General features: G+C 32.7%; 1 long non-coding RNA gene across 1 annotated transcript; it reads left to right on the top strand.

The window, feature by feature from the left end:
• The first annotated feature begins 233 nt into the window (after positions 1-233).
• On the top strand, positions 234-3079 carry LOC143227087 (uncharacterized). The gene is made up of 3 exons (XR_013014866.1): positions 234-285; positions 1222-1298; positions 2975-3079. It is a non-coding gene; the product is annotated as an uncharacterized LOC143227087 (long non-coding RNA).
• The last annotated feature ends 15906 nt before the right edge of the window (positions 3080-18985 follow it).

Raw genomic sequence — 18985 nt, 5'->3', positions numbered from 1 at the left:
AATCCAAATCCAATTTCTCCAATCCGGAAAGAACTACGAAATGATAGGTAAATACACCAACAAAGTTCAGATCATTTTAGGGTTAATCACAATATAGTTGAAATTATTGGCTCTAAGCTATTGGAAGAATTATATAAAAGTGTTTTTCTTAACTTGAAATATTCATCAAAAGAACAAAGTTCTCAACATTCAACATGAAAGTTCTGTTTATAGCTCTTGTTGTGATCGTAAGCCTGACGGTGATGAACGGCAACTCTATAGACATGATGTGGAAATTGATGTGCAGTTAGTTCATTTTCAAAGTTTATTAATGTATAAATTGTAAAGTAATCGTTCTATGAAAGTAAATGTTTTCAATTAATATCTTCATTTGATCAGGAGAAACCCACAGAATCTGAAAACTATATCGAAATAATATCAGAGCAAAGTTTTGTGATATACATAGCTATTTTATTAAAGTTAAAAAAAATCTGAAATTGTCTCATTTGACCCTTGCAATTTTCTATCACTCTGAAGAGTTGAGTGTCGGTTTTAAAAACTTCAATTGATACCTGCTATCTGGGTTGAACATCCACTCCTAGAGCTATTTTGATGAGTACTAACTTGTATTTTTATAACTCAGCAGTAAAAAAAAAATTGAGATTTGCATAAAATTATGTTTCTCATTAAACCAGTAAAAATCAGAAAAAAAACTGGAAAATTTTAGATTTAACCATTAAAAATTGGTAAGTTTCAAACTTAAGTAATAAAAATCACAAAAAGGAGTATGTTTCAAATATAAAACCTTTAAAAGAAAAACTAAACATTATTTGTTTTTCTTCAGTAAAAATTTTGGAACAGAAAAGAAAACACTTTCATTGATATCTGCGCTTGCACAGAAATGCCTCAACAAAATTTACTCTGGAATGTATTACAATAATGATAGCTCATTTTAAAATTAAATTTAAATAAATTTTTCATAGTTGATAAACATTATTGAATGTTAAGTTTTCGAAGGAAATAGCAATTGTACCTGCGGGTGTTTCTAATAGTTTATATAATGATTCATCTCATCAACTCACATCGACACTTCAAAAAATCTGTTGTAATATATCTAGTATTATGTATCGCAAATATGCGAATCAGAAAACATACGATTAATAAAGTAGTTTCACTAACACTGGTTCGTAAAATTAAATCTACCCCACTAAATAGATCAGACATTTTTTTTTTTTTATGTAGGTATTAAAGACGATTCTGCAAAAGTGAATCATCTGAGAGTGTGCCTAGGAGAACGTTATAAACAACAAGCAGAATGGGTAAGTGTTTTAGTTATAATTAATCATGTATCGTTAACTCAGTGTAATTTTGGAAACGCCCTTCATTAACACAGCGGCTTGTCTGCGAACTCACACCAGTAAAAACCGTGTTTCGATACCCGTGGTGGGCTGATCACAGATAAGCCATTGTGTAGCTTTGTGCTTAATTCTAAATAAAGAAACAAACCAAAACATTTTGGAAATAACGTGTTGCTGACATGAATCTTCTATCTTAACATATTTTGGTGGTAAGTTAAAATTCTAAAACATAATTCTATGAATCAAGGTCTCGTGTGTTAGCGATAAGTTTAATGAATTACAATGCTCAGTGTTGTTGGTTTATAGATCACCTTTCGGAAGGTCTCGATGTTTTACACATCTTGAAAACGTAATCAGCGAAATTTAAAAATGTTAACACTATTTGTTCCATCAAAGATTATTAAGTGTTAAACATCGATTAAGCAGCAGTTCATACGAAGCGTGCTATAAAATAGGAGATGTTTTTGCAGTAAAATTCTCGTTGTTGTTAGTACAGCACCTTTATAATGATGTCTGAAGCGTCCCTTACTTTAACTTATGTAATCAATTCCCATATTGCCTGCACGTGAATAAAAATTAATAACATGCGTTGTACAGAAATAATTACTGCAATATAGCAAGGCCCGGCATGGCCAGGTGGGTTAAGGCGATCGACTCGTAGTCTGAGGGTCGCGGGTTCGCATCCCCGTCGCACCAAACATGCTCGCCTTTTCTGCCGTGGGGGCGTTATCATGTGATGTCAATCCCACTTTTGGTTGGTGAAAGAGTAGCCCAAGATTTGGCGGCAGGTGGTGAAGACTAGCTGCCTTTCCTCTAATGTTACACTCCTAAATTAGGGACGGCTAGGGCAGACATCCCTCGAGTAGCCTTGCGCGAAATTAACAAAAAAGTAATAAAGCATATAACTTTTTCTATCACTTCAAGTTTGTATGGCCTTCATCTGGTGCACCTTACCGATTATTTCTCATATTCTACATATATTTGTTCATAGTTGAACACAAAGATACACAATGGGATATTTGTGCTCCTACCAACATGAGTATCGAAAATTGGTTTCTAGCGTTGTTGGTCGCAGACGTATCGTTATATCAATGTGGGCTGTTTTACATGTCTGCTGTGATCCTATTTGCTTTAAACTATCTATTTGCTGACGTTTTTATTTATTTTATTAACTCGTTATTGAGAGGTAGAAACGAAGACAACGCGATTAATTTTTAAAACATTTGTGGTTATGATATAAATAAAGTTCGTTTGACGCATGTAATTTTTATTCTACTTGCTTTAATTTTTTATTGTGTAAATGATTACACTATAAATGTGTTGTTATATTTAGATACAGTTTACAGATCTAAAACAATGTGGTTTCGTTTCTTTCAGTTTTGTTTTCCATCCTCTGCCTTTCCTTCGAAAAAATGTTTTATCTCAATTCTTAAGTGGTTGTTTATGTATAAATAAATATATCAACTTCATTATTAATAAAGAGAAAATAAATATATTTAAAGGTGGTTATAATAGAGTTCATAAGAATCATATGATTCCTGCCATATGGATATGGTTAAACAATTAACTTTCATGAAAATAAAGTTGTGGAATGTAATATTAAAGTTGATTGACCAGAAAGTATTTTTTATCTCAAGCTTCCAGATGCAGTTAAAAATGTGAATATTCAAAATTTTCTTATGGTAATTTTGAAGAGTACGTGAGAGAAATGTGCAAAGCAGAAAGAGAAGCGGATGAGAAGGTGATGTTTGTCTAATATATAATTTTTTGTTCAATCAACGTTTATATCACTAGTCTCTAAATTATCTTATTTAGTTTTGTTGTATGATTAACTATCGCTCAAAATGTTTCCTTTTGTAATCCCAAATGTTTTGAATACAATTTGAGGTTGACGCCACTCGATATTTTGGATACAGCGTAAGTAGGTGTAGCTTCAGTCACGGGTGCGATCTCATACCGTGTTTCTCCGATAATAAGACCTACCCATAAAATAAGACCTAGTGTGTTTTTGGGGATAGTTTTAATATAAGCCCTACGCTTAAAATAAGCCCTAGTTAAGAGTGGCAGGAAGAGGAAAGAAATAAAACAAAATTAATTTATTAATTAGTTTAATAGTTAGTTAATTAGTTTGTGTAAGTATTAATCACTTAGTTTAATAGTTTAATAATAGTTTATTTTAAATGGTTAGTTTAATAGTTTTACTTTGTAACTTCATTTTTTAATATATCAAAATAAGACATCCCCCGAAAATAAGCCCTAGTGTAATATTTTGGAGTGAAAATTAATATAAGCCCTGTCTTATTTTCGGAGATACACGGTATTTAGTCTGTTTCAAGCTACCCTGTTTTAAAAACAAACTGTACAGGCTTATGGATGCATATTATTCCGCAAAGCATGAGACGAAAAACTTGTATAAATTAAGTTAAGAATAATTCGATACGTCTAAATGAAAATATTTTCAGTCATTAAAGATCATTAGTGACTGATGAAGTGCGTCTGCTCGAAACTTCACGCAAAATAATCTGAAAAATGTCTTCATCTAGAAGTTTGAATTTACTATCTATTATCATTTATTATACTCTATTAGGTTTAGATCAATTTTAACTTATACTAGGATGGTATCAAGAAATTGTTATTTTAAAATTTAATTGTTTGAAAGCATCTTTGTAGTATATTTTAAAGGCTACTACTTACATACTTGATAATTAATTTTGACAGTTGTTTCTGTTTTTTAGGTTTTATGAAAATATTGCTCTAAATGCATCTTTAAAGATTAATTTCAAACCTAGTTATTCATCTAACTATATTTAACTATTATGTGTAGAAGGATAGATGCAGCAATATGGTACTATAAGGTAACTATTAATCAAATTTGAAATTTGCAGAACAATACAGAACCATGTTAATACAACGTAACTACTAGAAGTACTTGATTAAAAATTTATATACACAGCATCATAAAATGTAATACATAACTATAATATTACCATTTAAATTTTGACTTGCCTAAGATTAGATGCAGATGTTTAAATCTATGGTATTGTAAACCAACTATTAACCTAATATTAGAGCCATAGGAAGCCATTGCTCCACCCAGGAACGGCCTGACCACTTTTTCATGTAATGTATAGCTACAACTTATGAATTAAAACTCACTTCTCTTAATTCAGTGTCTCAAGATTTAATCTCACAGTTTTAAATCTTTAAAACCTTTCTTGGGGGCGGATATATGACCCCAGACCTTCTAAAAATTATATGGTTTGGATCCTGGTAAAGTAATATTCACACATTGTATGTCTTTTAATGTTAAATTATTTTTATTGCAGTAGGAAGGAATATATTAGTGTTCAATCCATTCTTACATGACAATAAGAAATATTCTGGTCCATCTGGGCTATACAAGCTACTAAATTACCTTACAATCTAACATTTCGAAATCACCCTTTATCGGTAAATATTTATTTCGTTTTGCTTTAAATTATTTGCATCTCCGAAACCTGAAGGCAAATAGTTCCAAGGGCAACCAAGCTGTAAAGAAATCAAAGGTAACTAAATTGTAGATTATTTCTACCGTGAAAAAATGTATATTTGTTCCCTTAATCCTACAATTGCCATAATTAAAGTTGGAGAAAAATAAGGCATCAACAATATTACAACTTTAAACACCTCGTTCACATTCCATTTTCTGTAGAGCTTTAAGTTCAGAGATCTTAATCGCTTGGCATGGCCAAGCGTGTTAAGGCGTGCGACTCGTAATCTGAGGCTCGCGTGTACGCATCCCCGTCGCGCCAAACATGCTCACCCTTTCAGCCGTGGGGGGGTTATAATGTTCGATCAATCCCACTATTCTTTGGTAAAAGAGTAGCTCAAGAGATGGCGATGGGTGGTGATGACTAGCTGCCTTCCCTCTAGTCTTACACTGCTAAATTAGTGACGGCTAGCACAGATAGCCCTCGAGTAGCTTTGTGCGAAATTCAAAAAACAAACAAGCGAACAAACAATCTACTTCTTTATTACAACCTTTCCCTAAATACACGCAGCAATAGAGGAATATGATATTATAAAGATAAAGGTAGAAGGCAGTTGCCTGATATTCACAATAGAGGTTTGAAGGTCTGATATGAATGACAACTGCAGTGATTTGTTACAGATGAAAGTATGTGTGAAGAGATAAAAAAATACATTTTCTAAATCATTAACAAGCAGAAGACTGGCTGATGAAGTAGTTTGTATTATTATTCAGAATACAGCTTCTGTCATCTGTGGGGAATCGAACTCTAAAGTTTATTGCTAAGCTACCAACTAACTCTTTAGTTGGAGATGTAGTTGAAATTAAGATAAATTGCATAAAACTAAAAAGCATGAGGACTGTATGTTAGAAACTGAAAGTTTAAATATTATTTGTACTTGAAATAAACATTAAAACTGTGCTTGTTCACATACAAGTAGAAGCAACAATAAAAAAAAATAAACAAAGCAACGAGACACCAAACAAAATGGGCCGGCATGGCCAGATGAATAAGACTCTGAGGGTCACGGGTTTGAATTCCCATCACATCAAACATGCTCGTCCTTTCAGCCCTGGGGGCGTTATAACCTGCGACCAATTACACTATTCGTTGGTAAAATAATAGCCCAAGAGTTGGCGATGACTTGTGGTGACTACCTGCCCTCGCTTTGTTTTTACACTGCTAAATTAGGGACGATTAGTGGAGATAGCCCTCATGTAACTTTGCGCGAAAATTAAAAAAAAGCAAAATTCTGGACTCTTCCGAGTCTTTATCTTCCTACAGCTGACCATTAAGAGTTAGATGACAGTAATATTGAAATATCGTCACTCCACGCAACAGTAATAGTGTTGTCCTCTTCCTGTAAAATAAGGTAAAACACAATACGGCTAATTATATCATGAAAGAGTGGAAAGTCGACACTATGTAGGTTGAATTTGGCAAAACATATGTAAATAGTAATATATTTCTGGAGGTGTGTCCCACGACTTCTTCTGCATTCGTATATTATTTTGCTAACATGTTTATTACAATTTGTTAGTTATAACCAACGGAAAAAATAAAGTAACCATTTCCAGCCAACCCATGAAGAAGAAAGGTAAACTTCTCAGGCTATGGGATCTCTATTATTTTGTATTATTTCTGTGTTTTCTTCAAACTTTCAATTTTATAACATTTCCCATAACATTTATTGTATTTACCTCTTCATGCAGGAAGTAAAAGAATGTATCGGTAATGAAATTTTAAAAGCTGGAGTGGGTTTGGATGATGCAATGTCTGATGCTGTTAAGAACTGTTTCTGAGAATGTTAGGTGAGAAAATCAAAATAAATCAATACATCAGCAATAAATGAAATGAATATCTTGAAACTTGAATATTATATGTGCTAGAGAGTGTAAAAGATATTTGTAGTTCCATATAACATAACTGTTTTACAACAGCTATACAGTCGTAAAAGTGACTATTTATCACAAATTTCACTTTGTATAAGGAATTCCACGATTACTAAAATGTACTGTAAATAGTATTATTAGTTAGCATATTTAATTTTATAATGACATTTATTTTATTTGTTAGCACAGTGGACTGGCACTAAATTATTCACATATTTTCCAAATGTGTGGCTATTTTTTAAGATGACACTCTACCTTTTTCTTTTAATACGTTATGTTTTTATATAATGTTAAAACACATTTAATAGAAATCCATATTTTTCATTTATATCTATAAAACGCTCTAATCCACATAGTGACATGTTGGTATGTCTAAGAACTCACACAGCTTGAAACCGAGGTTTGATATTCGTGAGGGACAAAGCACATATAACTCATTGTGTCACTATTATAGAACATTGACTATATGTTGTTGGTTTATACCACAATTGCCATTAAATAATTTGACTAATATATTAAATGAAATGTTAGTGGATCTGTTGTAAGTGAACTGACAACAACATGTATGTATTTCAATGTTATTTATATTTACAGCTTCAACGGATCACTTAACAGCTGATGAGGACCAGCATCTATATATATTACCTATAATATTATTATCTGACTCTGTTGTGGTTTCCCTCGTGTTCGGTTGTGTTTAACTCTTAAATACCTTTTATCTCGAAAATAAATCTCCCTTAAACCAATACAATTATTCATTTTGTGTTTTTAATTAAATATATATTGTTTGTTCGGTGTCTTGTTTAAAGAAAGAAAATCCGATCTTTCTTTTTTGAATAAAATAAAAATATTTCCTGAATATGTGTTACACAGAATATTTCAATGAGGAAAGAAAATGCTTCTGTAAAATATGTTTTGTAATTCGTTCTTAGAATGTTTTATTAATGTATTTCTAAACTTTCTTAACACATGATCGAGCCAAGTGTTATAAATTAACTTTGTTTGTTTGTTGTAAAGTAAACTTTCAAACAATGAGCTGTCTGCGACCTGACCACTAATGGCGTATTTAGGTATGTGCTTGGGTGCTCAGCCCCGCTGCCCATGATCTCAATGTGGACTCCTCGACAGTTTTATTCTCTATAAAATCACATAGGATGTAGAACCCATAAAAGGTATTAGCTCCTGGACTTAAACAAAATTAACTCTGTCATTGTTGACCACAAAGTAATGAAACTGGAGTTCTTGCGATATTAAATCTGTCCAAACTTGTAGAAGGCCCGGCATGGCCAAGCGTGTTAAGGCGTGCGACTCGTAATCTGAGGGTCGTGTGAAATTCAAAATCAAACAAACAAACAAACAAGAGTAACTGCCTCTCGACTAGTCCTTCAATTTTAAATTAGGGACTGCTAGCCGAGATAACTCTTTTTTAGCTTTGCGTGATATTCAAAGAACAAACAAACAAACATTACACTACCAATTTCACATTTATATCATATATTTCGATCACATCTTATCACAGTTTTCGCACATATCTTAGTCTTTCAGTTCTTCAGGATAGATAATTCTGGTTGTTTTTCCAAGTGGTTCCAAAATGAAACGGTTATTGCAATCATCAACATAATATTGGCCATAAAAAAAAACATGGGCTTTGGAGGTTGAAAATGAAACCGATCAGCCAGAGGACATAAAATCCTGTTACAAGTAAACCTGTAACGAGACAAACAAAGAAAATTAGAATATCTTCAAACATTTACGCCCATTGACGAATTTAAAATCAAATTCTTGAAACTCCCAAATAACGGTGCCAGGTAAGACATTAATTTCAGAGTGTTTTCCAACTGAATTTTCTCTTGGAATCCACGTCATCACCCACAGATAAAGCTCCAAATTAATATTCCATAAAATACGGATTGACTTTATTTTCATTTCTGATAACCGAAAACAGTTCACAATTTAAACATGTTTATAGTGTTTTCAGAGATGTGTAGAGTTTCTTAAGGCCTCAATTAAGATCTCAAGTGGCTTAGCACTGAGTCTGAAGGCTTATAAGGCAAAAATGCAGGTTCTGATAATTGTTTTGTTTGTTTTTGAATTTCGAGCAAAGGTACTCGAGGGCTATCGGCGCCAGCCGTCACTAATTTAGCAGTGTATGACAAGAGGGAAAGTAGCGAGTCATCACCACCCATTATCAATTATTGAGTTACTTTCTTTTTTACCAACGAATAGTGGGATTAACCGTCATATTATAACGCCCCCACGGCTGATAGAGTGAGCATGTTTGGTTTGCGACCGGGATTCGAACCCGCGACCCTCATATTACGAGTCGAACGCCTACCTGGTCATTCTGTGCCTGGTTCTGATAATCCTGGTAGGTAGACCACAGGTATCCGAATTTGTAGTTACGTGCTAAACGTCAAAGAAGCAAAAATATTACAGCGTATGCAAAATTTGTAAATCGATTAGCGTGTACGACATATCAAAGAATTTCAGCTTACAAATTCTGCTCAACAGATGAAAGATCTTCCGTGATGACGAGAAACCACTTGAAATAAAAATTCCTTTCTAAGACGGCTTGATATGGGTATTAGCACATTAATTCAAACAACGTTCACAACAACGTTTCGACCGTTTTAGTTCATCTTCAGATTAACAAAGAGAGAATCTGCAACGAGTCTGAGGAACGAAAGTGTAAAGGTGTACGGGGTTGTAGAGGGCGTTGCAGTTAGAAGTTAGGCTATTAATCAGCATAGGTATAAAAGGTGTTCCTTTATGTTGATTTCAATTTGTTTTAGTTATTGTGTAAGTAGGACTCCTTGATTTTGGTTTAAAGAAGTTCACATTTATTCTTGTTTTTTTTTTTAAATGAAAACAATTTTCTTAATAACATGTCTGAAGTTAGTTAGTTTCGTCTTAAGAACAAGTCGATGTTTAAACCGACATCATCAATATTTATTTTCACGGTCTTTGTACGCTATTGAAACAATGTGAATATACTAATATAACGTTTGTTTATTTGTAATTAAACACGAAGCTACACAATGGGTTATCTGTGCTGTGTCCACCACAGGTATTAAAACCGAATTTTACCAGTGTGATTCCGCAGACATACCACTGTACCATTAGGGGTAATATACCTGAGAAAAAGGGCTAATGTTGTATGGCAAATACGTACACTATTATTTATGTATGCACGGGTGTGAATTTTAATATTCGTGTTAAAGGTGTTGTGAAATGATAATGATTACTTTTACAATATTCTGATAACATATATACATATTTTTTCTTTTACACGCAGTAAAGTTTATAATGAAATAATTAATTGCAGCATCTCTTTCTTGACAGTGAAATATCAAAGAACATCATTATTAATAATCGTGTACGAAACCGACTGTTGCAAGATTGGTTGATTATTTGTTATTTATCCATGATGACAAGAAAACCCACTTGTAGAGAAAAATATATATGTAAAAACGGCTAGTAAGGGTTGATAAATTTTTTATGTAGAGAAACAAACAACCTTTCGACCTTCTTCGGTCATCGTCAGGTTCACAAAGAAAGAAAGAGGTAACTGACTGATAGCTGACCACATGTTTGTAGAGGGTTGTGTAATTGAGTGCAGGAATATAGAGGGCGTGCTTAGATGTTTGATTATATTTTTAATATAGGTATAAAGGTGTTCCTTTGTATTGATTTATTTTGGGCTTTAGTTGTTGTATAAGTAAGGCTTCTTTAATTTTCCCTTTATGTTTGTTTCTTTATTTAGTATTTGGATGTTTCTCAAGGTTATGTTGTGTTTATCTGATTTGAAATAGACTTGTGATACTTTCCACAGAAAACGAAAAACAAAAAAAACAACCGAAAATAACCAACAGAAAGAAGACATCTTCGACCATTTTATTGACATCCAAACTTCCCAGAAAAAATTTAAAAAATATACTTTCGAGAAACACCTAAAAACAACATCTTAAACGATTTTTTCAAAGAATTTTCTTATAAACCATCAACATAATTTCACAAAACAGAAAATTAAAAAAAACATTCTTGCAAAAAAGACATTAGTTTTACTAAAAACCTAAAACAAGACAAAAGTATAAAAATTCTAAAAGCAGATAAAGGAACATTAACACGAATGAATACATCTAAAACAAAAGAACATCCTGTCAGACACAAACCAATTTGAACCAATACACACAAATACAACAAATACACACGAAACCCAACTAAACAAAATACTACTAAAAAATGAAAAAAAACAACACAATTTCAAAAAACACTTTATTCCTACCTCTGCAAGATCGACTCACACACAACACAAATAAACGGAATCCCTAAACTATATGAACCAGATTGTCCATACGACCAATAATGTCCACGTACGAATCGTTTAATTACAATATCGGTAAATACATAGCAATGGCATTCTCCAAATATGTAACATCAGCCAGCTCATTCATCAAAAACTCTTTTAATTTCAAGTCTAATCTTAATCAACTTAGTCATAAAGTCTTAATGGCCACTTTCAGTGTTATATCCTTCTTTGCGGCAGTTCCAACCGCCGAAGCCTGCAAGATAGCCTTAAAATTATATATCCGAGATCCTAACCCATCAATAGACATTCCGAGCAACGAATTAGCAACCCTCGAAGAATTCACCACGATGAAGACAAACTTCATGTTCAAAAACACAACTATATACAAACAAATGGCTTAAGCATGGGCAACCCAGTATCACCAGTTCTAGCCAATATTTTTATGACAGAAGTTGAAACACAAGCAATTAACATAGCATTACATCCACCACTATACTGGTACAAATATGAAAATGACACGGTTGAGGGTTTCACATCTACAGAACACACATTTAATTTTTCAATCACATTAACTCTATACATCCCAACATTAACTTCACATGTGAACAGGAAGAAAGCAATCAAATATCATTTCTTAACCTCAAAATTACAAGAAACGACAAACAATTCAAAACAGAAATCCACCGAAAAATCACCCATACTGGACTATACATTCCTTGGGACTCAGCACATGAAACAAAACAAAACTCAACATGCTAAGAAACCAAATAAACACAGCCATAAAACTATGCTCACCAGATAAAATTAAAGATGAATTAGACAAAATAAAACAATACTTCATCAATATGAATACGTTTCCTCCACAAACCGTAGAAAACATTATACGTACACACCTAGACAAAAAGTAAAATCAACTATCAAAAGTAAATATATCCCACCAATTAAAAGTCACAAAACCATATACTGCTGCATACCATATATTCCAGACATCAGCAGAAAAATAACTAACATTTAGCAAAAACTAGTAACAAGATATGACATTCCAGTTAATACCAAATTTATTCAAAAACCAGGCACAAAATTTGGTCAATACTGTGTAAAAACTACACAGACAAACACCACACCAACATTATTTATAAAATACAGTGTGATAACTGCCACGACTTCTATATTGGAGAAACAAGAATAAAAATGGAAACCAGATTCAAAGAACACAAAAAGTCACCTTCACACGTTTTCGAACGCTGCAAATCGAATGAACACAACATAACCATAACAAATACCCAAATACTAAATAAACAAACATAAACAACCGCAAACTTAAAGAAGCCTTACTTATACAACAACTCAAACCCAAAATAAACCAATAAAAAGGAACACCTTTATACCTATATTAATAAATATAACTTTTAAGCACGCCCTCTACATTCCTACACTCAATTACACAATCCCCTTTAAACATGTGGTCAGTTATTTCTTTCTTTCATGGTGAATCTGACGTTCTTCGCTCATGTAATAAAAATTTTCTCAACCCTTATCAGCCGTTTTCACATATGTATTTTTATTTATCGTAATGACGCTGTTAATATGATTCATACCCATGAAAACTGAATGTCATTTTCTAGAATGATTTAAACCTATCTTTACTTTCTTTATATTTCACGTGTATATTTCCGAGAACAGCAGCTTATTTAATATAATATTAAAATTATGTTTATTTGTAATCATTTTAACTTCAAGTTTGGACTAATTTAATACCGCAAGAACTCAAGTTTTATTACTTTGTGATCAACAATGGCAGATTTAATTGTGTGTAGGTCCAGGGACTTATTACTTTCATGGGTTCTACATCCTATGTGATTTTATATGGAATGAAACTATCAAGGAGCCCACATTAAGACCATGGGCACCGGGGCTGAGCACCCAATGGTTCTCCTTTTAGGACTATAATGATTAGTAGTCACACCAGTCCCTTCATTATTGAAGAAAATCACCAGCATTTACAAGTTTTCTTGAAAGCACACAATATTGTAAATTGAAGTGCAACAAAACTTCCTAAACCAGATTTGATAAATTTACACTTTTTAACTCATTATTCTGTTGTAGTTTTGATACCAGAGCAACACCTTCTACAGTTAGTACTGCTGACATAGCTTGCAATAAACCAAAGGGCTTTTTTAATATTATTCTGGCTATCACAAATACCATAAGTATTGTGCTGAGTAAAACTGCATACAATTCCAAACAACAAATATGAAATTGTCTTAAGTTTCTCCAGTCTCATACTTTCTACACATTGGAAACATAGTAAAAGTAAATTATAATGAATTGTGTATGTGACAGACAGATCATATTTTTATCTGAATTATTACTGTTGTTATTAGATTGTAATGTTACAAAAGCGTAATACTAAATTTCAAGGACGTTTTTTTTTAAAACAGGTAAAAAGAATATCTTGGTTTTAATTGTTCATCATAGTATTAAATACCCAATATAATATTATTTATGTTTTGTTTAAATTTAACATTTCAGATATTTCTATTTGGTTTCAAACGAAAATTGGAAGGTTCTCACTTCAAATTATACATAAATGCCAATATTTGTCAGAATTTGTAACCATCAATCCAAATGATAAGTGAGAAAATGTTAATGACTTTGCTGAAATAGCAGTCTTCAGAGATTTTAGGTTCTCAATTCTTTAAATAAAACAATGAAAGTGGTTCTACTGGTACATTCGACTCAAGATGCCCATTGCTAACGTGAGTAGTGTATGATCAATGCTGTCCAGAGGAAAAACCAGCCTATAAAATTATTGAGTCTCATAGGAAGTCCCTGGCCCACTCTTGGAGACTGAAAGAGGTCACTGGCACATGTTTGTTGATGTTGGCTACTTCATGAAGTGGTCTGAGGCTTACCCATTTGTCTAATAGATTGATACCGTATATCACTGAAGTTGTAGTTGAGCACTGTACAACACAGATTGAAGTTTCAGAAGAGAATCAGAAGCTAATTTTATCAATTAATTATTCTATGAATGTTGTAATGTGTTATATGTGGTAAAGATTCACACTTTGCCTTCTCACCTCCAGGGGATAGTTCTAATATAAGCCCTAAGCTTAAAATAAGCCCTAGTTAAGAGTGGCAGGAAGAGGAAAGAAATAAAACAAAATTAATTTATTAATTAGTTTAATAGTTAGTTAATTAGTTCGTGTAAGTATTAATCACTTAGTTTAATAGTTTAATAATAGTTTATTTTAAATGGTTAGTTTAATAGTTTTACTTTGTAACTTCATTTTTTAATATATCAAAATAAGACATCCCCCGAAAATAAGCCCTAGTGTAATATTTTGGAGTGAAAATTAATATAAGTTCTGTCTTATTTTCGGAGATACACGGTATTTAGTCTGTTTCAAGCTACCCTGTTTTAAAAACAAACTGTACAGGCTTATGGATGCATATTATTCCGCAAAGCATGAGACGAAAAACTTGTATAAATTAAGTTAAGAATAATTCGATACGTCTAAATGAAAATATTTTTAGTCATTAAAGATCATTAGTGACTGATGAAGTGCGTCTGCTCGAAACTTCACGCAAAATAATCTGAAAAATGTCTTCATCTAGAAGTTTGAATTTACTATCTATTATCATTTATTATACTCTATTAGGTTTAGATCAATTTTAACTTATACTAGGATGGTATCAAGAAATTGTTATTTTAAAATTTAATTGTTTGAAAGCCTCTTTGTAGTATATTTTAAAGGCTACTACTTACATACTTGATAATTAATTTTGACAGTTGTTTCTGTTTTTTTAGGTTTTATGAAAATATTGCTCTAAATGCATCTTTAAAGATTAATTTCAAACCTAGTTATTCATCTAACTATATTTAACTATTATGTGTAGAAGGATAGATGCAGCAATATGGTACTATAAGGTAACTATTAATCAAATTTGAAATTTGCAGAACAATACAGAACCATGTTAATACAACGTAACTACTAGAAGTACTTGATTAAAAATTTATATACACAGCATCATAAAATGTAATACATAACTATAATATTACCATTTAAATTTTGACTTGCCTAAGATTAGATGCAGATGTTTAAATCTATGGTATTGTAAACCAACTATTAACCTAATATTAGAGCCATAGGAAGCCATTGCTCCACCCAGGAACGGCCTGACCACTTTTTCATGTAATGTATAGCTACAACTTATGAATTAAAACTCACTTCTCTTAATTCAGTGTCTCAAGATTTAATCTCACAGTTTTAAATCTTTAAAACCTTTCTTGGGGCGGATATATGACCCCAGACCTTCTAAAAATTATATGGTTTGGATCCTGGTAAAGTAATATTCACACATTGTATGTCTTTTAATGTTAAATTATTTTTATTGCAGTAGGAAGGAATATATTAGTGTTCAATCCATTCTTACATGACAATAAGAAATATTCTGGTCCATCTGGGCTATACAAGCTACTAAATTACCTTACAATCTAACATTTCGAAATCACCTTTATCGGTAAATATTTATTTCGTTTTGCTTTAAATTATTTGCATCTCCGAAACCTGAAGGCAAATAGTTCCAAGGGCAACCAAGCTGTAAAGAAATCAAAGGTAACTAAATTGTAGATTATTTCTACCGTGAAAAAAATGTATATTTGTTCCATTAATCCTACAATTGCCATAATTAAAGTTGGAGAAAAATAAGGCATCAACAATATTACAACTTTAAACACCTCGTTCACATTCCATTTTCTGTAGAGCTTTAAGTTCAGAGATCTTAATCGCTTGGCATGGCCAAGCGTGTTAAGGCGTGCGACTCGTAATCTGAGGCTCGCGTGTACGCATCCCCGTCGCGCCAAACATGCTCACCCTTTCAGCCGTGGGGGGGTTATAATGTTCGATCAATCCCACTATTCTTTGGTAAAAGAGTAGCTCAAGAGTTAGCGATGAGTGGTGATGACTAGCTGCCTTCCCTCTAGTCTTACACTGCTAAATTAGTGACGGCTAGCACAGATAGCCCTCGAGTAGCTTTGTGCGAAATTCAAAAAACAAACAAGCGAACAAACAATCTACTTCTTTATTACAACCTTTCCCTAAATACACGCAGCAATAGAGGAATATGATATTATAAAGATAAAGGTAGAAGGCAGTTGCCTGATATTCACAATAGAGGTTTGAAGGTCTGATATGAATGACAACTGCAGTGATTTGTTACAGATGAAAGTATGTGTGAAGAGATAAAAAAATACATTTTCTAAATCATTAACAAGCAGAAGACTGGCTGATGAAGTAGTTTGTATTATTATTCAGAATACAGCTTCTGTCATCTGTGGGGAATCGAACTCTAAAGTTTATTGCTAAGCTACCAACTAACTCTTTAGTTGGAGATGTAGTTGAAATTAAGATAAATTGCATAAAACTAAAAAGCATAAGGACTGTATGTTAGAAACTGAAAGTTTAAATATTATTTGTACTTGAAATAAACATTAAAACTGTGCTTGTTCACATACAAGTAGAAGCAACAATAAAAAAAAATAAACAAAGCAACGAGACACCAAACAAAATGGGCCGGCATGGCCAGATGAATAAGACTCTGAGGGTCACGGGTTTGAATTCCCATCACATCAAACATGCTCGTCCTTTCAGCCCTGGGGGCGTTATAACGTGTCGACCAATTACACTATTCGTTGGTAAAATAATAGCCCAAGAGTTGGCGATGACTTGTGGTGACTACCTGCCCTCGCTTTGTTTTACACTGCTAAATTAGGGACGATTAGTGGAGATAGCCCTCATGTAACTTTGCGCGAAAATTAAAAAAAGCAAAATTCTGGACTCTTCCGAGTCTTTATCTTCCTACAGCTGACCATTAAGAGTTAGATGACAGTAATATTGAAATATCGTCACTCCACGCAACAGTCATAGTGTTGTCCTCTTCCTGTAAAATAAGGTAAAACACAATACGGTTAATTATATCATGAAAGAGTGGAAAGTCGACACTATGTAGGTTGAATTTGGCAAAACATATGTAAATAGTAATATATTTCTGGAGGTGTGTCCCACGACTTCTTCTGCATTCGTATATTATTTTGCTAACATGTTTATTACAATTTGTTAGTTATAACCAACGGAAAAAATAAAGTAACCATTTCCAGCCAACCCATGAAGAAGAAAGGTAAACTTCTCAGGCTATGGGATCTATATTATTTTGTATTATTTCTGTGTTTTCTTCAAACTTTCAATTTTATAACATTTTCCATAACATTTATTGTATTTACCTCTTCATGCAGGAAGTAAAAGAATGTATCGGTAATGAAATTTTAAAAGCTGGAGTGGGTTTGGATGATGCAATGTCTGATGCTGTTAAGAACTGTTTCTGAGAATGTTAGGTGAGAAAATCAAAATAAATCAATACATCAGCAATAAATGAAATGAATATCTTGAAACTTGAATATTATATGTGCTAGAGAGTGTAAAAGATATTTGTAGTTCCATATAACATAACTGTTTTACAACAGCTATACAGTCGTAAAAGTGACTATTTATCACAAATTTCACTTTGTATAAGGAATTCCACGATTACTAAAATGTACTGTAAATAGTATTATTAGTTAGCATATTTAATTTTATAATGACATTTATTTTATTTGTTAGCACAGTGGACTGGCACTAAATTATTCACATATTTTCCAAATGTGTGGCTATTTTTAAGATGACACTCTACCTTTTTCTTTTAATACGTTATGTTTTTATATAATGTTAAAACACATTTAATAGAAATCCATATTTTTCATTTATATCTATAAAACGCTCTAATCCACATAGTGACATGTTGGTATGTCTAAGAACTCACACAGCTTGAAACCGAGGTTTGATATTCGTGAGGGACAGAGCACATATAACTCATTGTGTCACTATTATAGAACATTGACTATATGTTGTTGGTTTATACCACAATTGCCATTAAATAATTTGACTAATATATTAAATGAAATGTTAGTGGATCTGTTGTAAGTGAACTGACAACAACATGTATGTATTTCAATGTTATTTATATTTACAGCTTCAACGGATCACTTAACAGCTGATGAGGACCAGCATCTATATATATTACCTATAATATTATTATCTGACTCTGTTGTGGTTTCCCTCGTGTTCGGTTGTGTTTAACTCTTAAATACCTTTTATCTCGAAAATAAATCTCCCTTAAACCAATACAATTATTCATTTTGTGTTTTTAATTAAATATATATTGTTTGTTCGGTGTCTTGTTTAAAGAAAGAAAATCCGATCTTTCTTTTTTGAATAAAATAAAAATATTTCCTGAATATGTGTTACACAGAATATTTCAATGAGGAAAGAAAATGCTTCTGTAAAATATGTTTTGTAATTCGTTCTTAGAATGTTTTTATTAATGTATTTCTAAACTTTCTTAACACATGATCGAGCCAAGTGTTATAAATTAACTTTGTTTGTTTGTTGTAAAGTAAACTTTCAAACAATGAGCTGTCTGCGACCTGACCACTAATGGCGTATTTAGGTATGTGCTTGGGTGCTCAGCCCCGCTGCCCATGATCTTAATGTGGACTCTTCGACAGTTTTATTCTCTATAAAATCACATAGGATGTAGAACCCATAAAAGGTATTAGCTCCTGGACTTAAACAAAATTAACTCTGTCATTGTTGACCACAAAGTAATGAAACTGGAGTTCTTGCGATATTAAATCTGTCCAAACTTGTAGAAGGCCCGGCATGGCCAAGCGTGTTAAGGCGTGCGACTCGTAATCTGAGGGTCGTGTGAAATTCAAAATCAAACAAACAAACAAACAAGACTAACTGCCTCCCGACTAGTCCTTCAATTTTAAATTAGGGACTGCTAGCCGAGATAACTCTTTTTTAGCTTTGCGTGATATTCAAAGAACAAACAAAC

The sequence above is a fragment of the Tachypleus tridentatus genome, chromosome 9 (assembly GCF_004210375.1).
Source record: "Tachypleus tridentatus isolate NWPU-2018 chromosome 9, ASM421037v1, whole genome shotgun sequence".
In the NCBI taxonomy this organism is placed as follows: Eukaryota; Metazoa; Arthropoda; class Merostomata; order Xiphosura; family Limulidae; genus Tachypleus; species Tachypleus tridentatus.
Note: the sequence above shows the minus strand (reverse complement) of the source record. Positions and strands in the feature narration are given on the sequence as shown.